Below are 6,000 nucleotides of genomic sequence, written 5' to 3'. Positions count from 1 at the left end.
GCATAAAGGTTGTGTTTCCCTTTAAAGAGTAGCCTCATGTAGACAATGTTCCTACCTATTTAGTAAGTGAAACAAAGGATTTAATAATAAGAACACTGGTCTAGGAAGCAGATTAATGGACAGGTTTTGGACTATACTAGAGTTTGGGGCATCTGGCAATTCGCATGCTATATCATTTACAAATTTATACTATTTACAAGCAGAGGTTATTTAATGATGTGATTGGATAATGCTGAACCCAGGTTGACTGATTAAAATAAGCCTCTCATAGGACCTCAGATGCAGGACCATGTTAAGGAACTGTTTTTTGGTTTTGTTTTTGTTTTTTTAAAGAAATGACCATGCACAGGAAATGGAAAACGATGTCATGCCTTTTTAAGTACTAGTTAAGTCTTACTAAACTTTTGTTGGTATATTGCCATTGATCAGCAGAATCTATACAGAAAAGGAAAGAAAAAACATGCAAGAAAGTTTTGAGAAGTGAAAATGTCCGTCTCTGACAGAAACAAGTAGTAACAGCCACAGACGTGTCTGTGTGCTTATGCCATTGTGGAATGTTGTTCAGCATATGGAGAGCTTGGCCCTCTCGCTGTCAGCCCAGGGCAAAGGATGAATTATCCAGGTAAAATCAAGTTCCTTCTTAAGTAGATGCAAAATATTTTCTCCATGATTTGTCTAATAATTTAGGCAAAAAGCCGTTGTGGAAGGAATTAGAAAGTGGTCTGATATTTTATATACAATTTTTAAATAAGTTTTAAGGATAGTAAAAAAAAAAAAAAAAAAAAAAAAAAACACAAAAAACAGGGGTCGGCTGACTTGTGATTTTCCTAGAAATATTATCATGAGGAATGTCAATAAAAATCTCCCATTCTGGTCTTATTTATTTATTTGTTTATTTATTTATTTTTTGTCTTTTTGCCATTTCTTGGGCCGCTCCCACAGCATATGGAGGTTCCCAGGCTAGGGGTCTAATCAGAGCTGTAGCTGCTGGCCACAGCCACAGCGATGCAGAATATGAGCCGCGTCTGCAACCTACACCACAGCTCAGGGCAATGCTGGATTGTTAACCCACTGAGAGAGGCCAGGGATCGAACCCGCAACCTCATGGTTCCTATTTGGATTTGTTAACCACTGCGTCACGACGGGAACTCCTGGTCTTCCTTATTGGAAGAAATCAAGGCAGTAAAGAGAGGGAAGCATCCAGCATTCAGAGTTTACCTTTTGTTTGTTTGTTTGCTTGCTTTTAAGTTTTCTAGTTGCAAGCCAGTTATGCTTAAATTTCCCAAACAATTATTTTAAAAAATCCAATAATCAGAACTGGACTAGATTAAAATTATTAAAAACTATTTCTATTTCCTTGGGCTTTCCAGCATTTTCATCAGGGGAGGGAGGCAGCAGGAAGAACAGCACTGTTCCATCTGAAAAGGACAAATGTCTCTGCTCTCTGCTTGCGTTTCGCAGTGTCCTTTCGGTTGCTGCTGTTGCTTTGCTCAGGACCTAGTCTCAGTGATACTATTTGTGACAAATTAGGGAAATTTCTCAGAACAGAACACTCCGTGCTTAGAAATCAAGCTGAACTGCTTCCCAGATTAGCATCTGCTTTGCTCTTAGAAGATGAAGTTGCATACAGAATAAGGAGAATAAGTTACTTTATAGCGAACTCTTTTCTAAGATCTGTTCAAAATTAGATGGGACTCCATATTCTAGTTGTCAGCCTGCTTGGTATGAAGCACAAAATCAAATGTGTGCCTAGTCATTGCATCATACTTGTTTTATCTCGTTATGTCCTCTCAGCTGTCTTTGCTGGGCCTTTCCATTGGTCTCCAAGTCATAATGTCAGCCTCAATTACCTAAGGGGCCTTGAAACATAAACCTAGTCCCTATACTCTGCTTATCTCCTTTAAACTTACATCTTCCTTTGAGTTATAAATATAGGTAAAGAAGGAGGAATAAAGAAAAGGGAAAAAATTTTTTAAAGATTTCATCTGGGGGTGAGAATGAACGCTCAGGATATTCTGCTGTGCACATTTCCACATGTGTTAGATTCCTGCAAACTGTCTTAACTCAATTGGTAGAATCTAAATTTGTAATGGAATTTCAGCAAATACAAGATTTAATCACAAAACTTACAATTATCCTTTACTTATTTCCACAAAACCCTGTGATTACAGCACAGCTATCCTGAAACAGCTTACAGGTCAAAGCATTCCTCGCCTAAGCTCTTCATTGTAAATATCTAGTTTCTTTGTGTTTTGGTTAACACATTCTGTTGCCCATTTTGTGAACCAGTTCTGTCTCATAAGTCTTGGTTGCTGTGAGAGGCTGGTGTTCTTGTCCAGCTAACTGTTAATAACCTCTTAATTTTGCTTCTAAGATTAGTTTAAACTGCACTGATGCTAGAAACTCTAAGTAGAAAAGGGACAACTGCACAGCAGTAGGGTTGGGAGTCTGCTGCTACCTATGCTGTTGCATTTCCAGCATCAGTTTGGTAAGGGGTGCTGATGGAGATCATTGGTGGGGAAAGACTAATTGTCCCCTCCCAGAACACTCACTGGATTAATCTTCACAGAAAAAAAGAGGAAGCTGGGGTCTATACTCTTCAGGAAGTAAACTCACCACAAAAAAGATGTTAGGAAAGAAAGGAAAGGTTTATACTGAAAATCACTTGTGCCCAGTTCCAAATTGCCGTGAGAAATGTAAGGCAATCACTAATCTCCTCCGAAAAGAGAATTCTAGGATTTGCAGTGGAGCAGGAGCAGCTAGCTCTGAAATCTCGACTTTCGGCCCTTGGTTTCATCTTCCCCTTGGGAATTCCTAACTAACTTTGCCTGTGCCTATTATGATGGCCACTAGTAGAGGTGGGGGGGTTCCTGTCCCCATCAATCCCTGAATTCCTCACAACATGACTAAGGCAAAGCTGCATCATTCTAACATGAAATTACTCGAGGCTAGAAGAATCTTAAAAATGAGATAAAAATGGCACGATACAGGATCTTCTTTAAAATACAGGTTACCTAAATACAACTATGAGGTTTCTTGAGCTGTGCTAATTCAGTACCCTTAAGCCACAAGTGACTATTAAGCACTTGAAACAAACACAGCCCCATTTGAGATGTGCTAAAAGTGTAAAATTCATACTGGGTTTTAAATATTTAATTTTTAAATAATGATTTTTATTTTTTCCATTATAGTTGATTTACAGTGCCCTGTCAAGTTCAACTGTACAGCAAAGTGACTCAGTCATACATATATGTATATATTCTTTTTCTCACATTATCCTCCATCATGTTAAAGACTTAATTTTTAAAAAAGAATATCAAGTTAATAATTTTATATTGATTACATATTAAAATAATAATATTTGGGCATTACAATGTAGGATAAATAAAATATGCTATTAAAATTATTTTCATCTGTTTCTTTTACTTTAAAGTGGCTGCTAGAGGAGTTCCCATTGTGGCTCAGTGGTAACGAATCCGACTAGTATCCATGAGGATAAGGTTTCAATCCCTGGCCACTTTTTTTTTGGGGGGGGGGTCTTTTTAGGGCCGCACCCACGGCATATGGAGGTTCCCAGGCTACAGATTGAATTGGAGCTGCAGCTGCCAGCCTACAGCACAGTCGCAGTAATGCCAGATCCAAGCCATGTCTGCAACCTACATTACAGCTCATGGCAACACTGGATCCTTAACTCACTGAGCAAGGTCAGGGATGGAACCTGCGTCCTTGTGGATACTAGTTAGATTCATTTCTGCTGAGCCATGATGGGAACTCCTGGTTTTGTTTTTTAATGCAATTGTCTGATATAGCCTGGCATTCAAAATCAGAATCAACAGAAAGATTGTTCATAACAGAAAATAATACTCTTATAAAATGAAACAAAGTAAAACCCTGGTGGATCTGTGTTTGGAACAAAATTGGAAAATTGCATGCAATTTTGTTTGCCAAGCCTAAAACAAGCATAGGATAAGAAAGTATTAAGCTCATAACAACTGAAATAATTAAGAAAAGTGCTTCTGATCAACTATAGATAAAGAAAAACACAAGTATGGGAATATAAAACCTGTGGAGGCAGTCATTAAAGACTGTGGAGGTTCAGGTTTGAGTATGACAGAGGACATCATCTTACTTATAAAGTCCTTAATGCTAAAACTCAAACTCTAGAATTTGAAAAAAAAGGGTGCTTTAATGCATATTAAATATTAAGTGAGGTACTACTTTATGTGATATATTTCCCCAAGGGATAATACAGAAAATAAACTTTGGAAGGGGGTTTAAACTAACAGATGGATGCCAAAGCTTTAACAGGACTTTTTAAAGGAAAGTAGAGATGCTTTGGAAATTGTCTAGGAGGCTGCTATAGCCTGCTTGTTAAACATGTTTTTGTGTCATTATTGGTGTTACAAAGGCTCATATCTTGGGATATGGACAAAAACTATAATGGGAGCAACAGAAAGCAGGTATTTAGGCCTTAGACTAGACTTTGGAGAGGTAGCCACTTGGCTGAAGGACTGGGGAAGAAACGCAGTTCAGAAACAGACCAGGATAGACACAGATGTGGCAAAGGACACCAGGTGGGATGTTTTAGGAGGTGTTACATTCTTCTCCCTGTGGGCAGGTGGAGCCCAGGGAAGAAACGTTTGGGAGAAGCTTACTCAGAATCTAAGTCAGAGGCAGTGGTGATCGGACCAGTTAGGGACATCATGCTCAGTGGTCAGGGACGGGATTCCAGGTTCTTCACAGTGTGGACGAGGAAGAGAGAAAGGCTAGCAGGAATGAAGTAGAGCATCAGTCCCAAATGGATTGTGGCTCTAGGCTAGTGGTTCTCCATTGGGAGTGCTTTTGCCCCCCAGGGACATTTGACAATGTGTGGAGACATTGTTAGTGTCATTGTTTGGGCGGGGGGAGAGGCGCAACTGGCATCTAGTGGGTAGAGGCCAGGGATGCTGCTAAACCTCCTACAATGCATTGGACAGCCCTCACCACAAGTGGGCATCTGCCCCAAATGTCAATAATAATGCTGTCTAGAAATCCTTCTTGTAGTTGAAAATTGAGTATTACTATGCATTATCAGATTTAAATGCTTTTTTCCTTCTGAGGTCAGTAAACCCAACTCTATACCACAGAGTTATCATCGATGAACAAGTACTGATCTATATATACATAGAAATGACTCCTGAATCCGTGTACCCTTGTGCAAAGGAAAGTCATAATAAAAAATGGATAATATATACATATAAGTTACTTCTACATTTAAAGAAGCAGTTTGATTACCATTCGATTACAATCATCTTCTATTCAAGTATAAAGTCAAAGATTAGAAATATTTTCTTAGTTAACCTTTCAGAAAAGAAAGTTTTTTAAAAGCATAATCAGAAGTCATTTGTTATGCATTTTATTTTACAAAACTCTCTCTTATCCATTGCCTCGTTTTGGATATTTTAATATGTACATAATTCCTTATCAACGAAATTGAACCACTGTATAAAACTCCTTTCCGTTTTGTTTTTAAGGACAAGTCTATGAGTTGGATGGAGTTAAATGAGAAAAGTTGTGAAATAATGGTGTTCAGTATTCCAAAGAAATATGTACTTAAAGCTGATAAGATTAAAATCATTTTCCACTGTTCATATGCCATATGGTAAGGAGTTCCCTATATGGAAACGCACAGGTCTAAAAGAAGTAAATATCTTATTACAGCCCTCTTAAAGTTTTCGTAACAAACAAACAACTGAAGAGATATCTGATGCTTGAATTAAAGGTCAATGAAACAGTGAAGTCCCGTGGGTCAACACAAAGAAGTCCCAGTGAAGTTGAACTTCACTGGTCTGAGTCTAACTCGCTGTTCGTACATAACCATAGTTAGCATACGCTTTCTACACAGTTGGTAGCAATCAGATACATATTTAATGTGGTTTCATTATATCCTATAAATGCTGGCAATAGAAGAATCTCCCCAGGGTATTCAGTGACTAGAAGAAAAGAGAAAATGATGAGCAC

At 38.3% G+C, this 6,000-nt stretch overlaps 1 protein-coding gene across 3 annotated transcripts in view; it reads right to left on the bottom strand.

Moving 5' to 3' along the window:
- Nucleotides 1-6,000, bottom strand: part of LOC146401057 (uncharacterized) — a 499,586-nt gene that overhangs the window by 273,032 nt on the left and 220,554 nt on the right. The window contains exon 9 of one of the 3 annotated variants that reach the window (XM_084973440.1): nucleotides 5,383-5,972. The exons of the other annotated variants lie outside the window; for them this stretch is intronic. The gene's annotated coding sequence lies outside the window, so the exon portion shown is untranslated. Of the gene's footprint in view, nucleotides 1-5,382; nucleotides 5,973-6,000 lie in introns of those variants that run through there. 3 annotated transcript variants of the gene reach the window in all.

Source organism: Sus scrofa, chromosome 8, assembly GCF_054392235.1.
Source record: "Sus scrofa isolate SSC_HxYL_T2T_F1_AM1 chromosome 8, Sscrofa_HxYL_maternal_Yorkshire_Landrace_v2.0, whole genome shotgun sequence".
NCBI classification, from domain to species: Eukaryota; Metazoa; Chordata; class Mammalia; order Artiodactyla; family Suidae; genus Sus; species Sus scrofa.
This window is presented reverse-complemented; position numbering and strand designations above follow the sequence as displayed.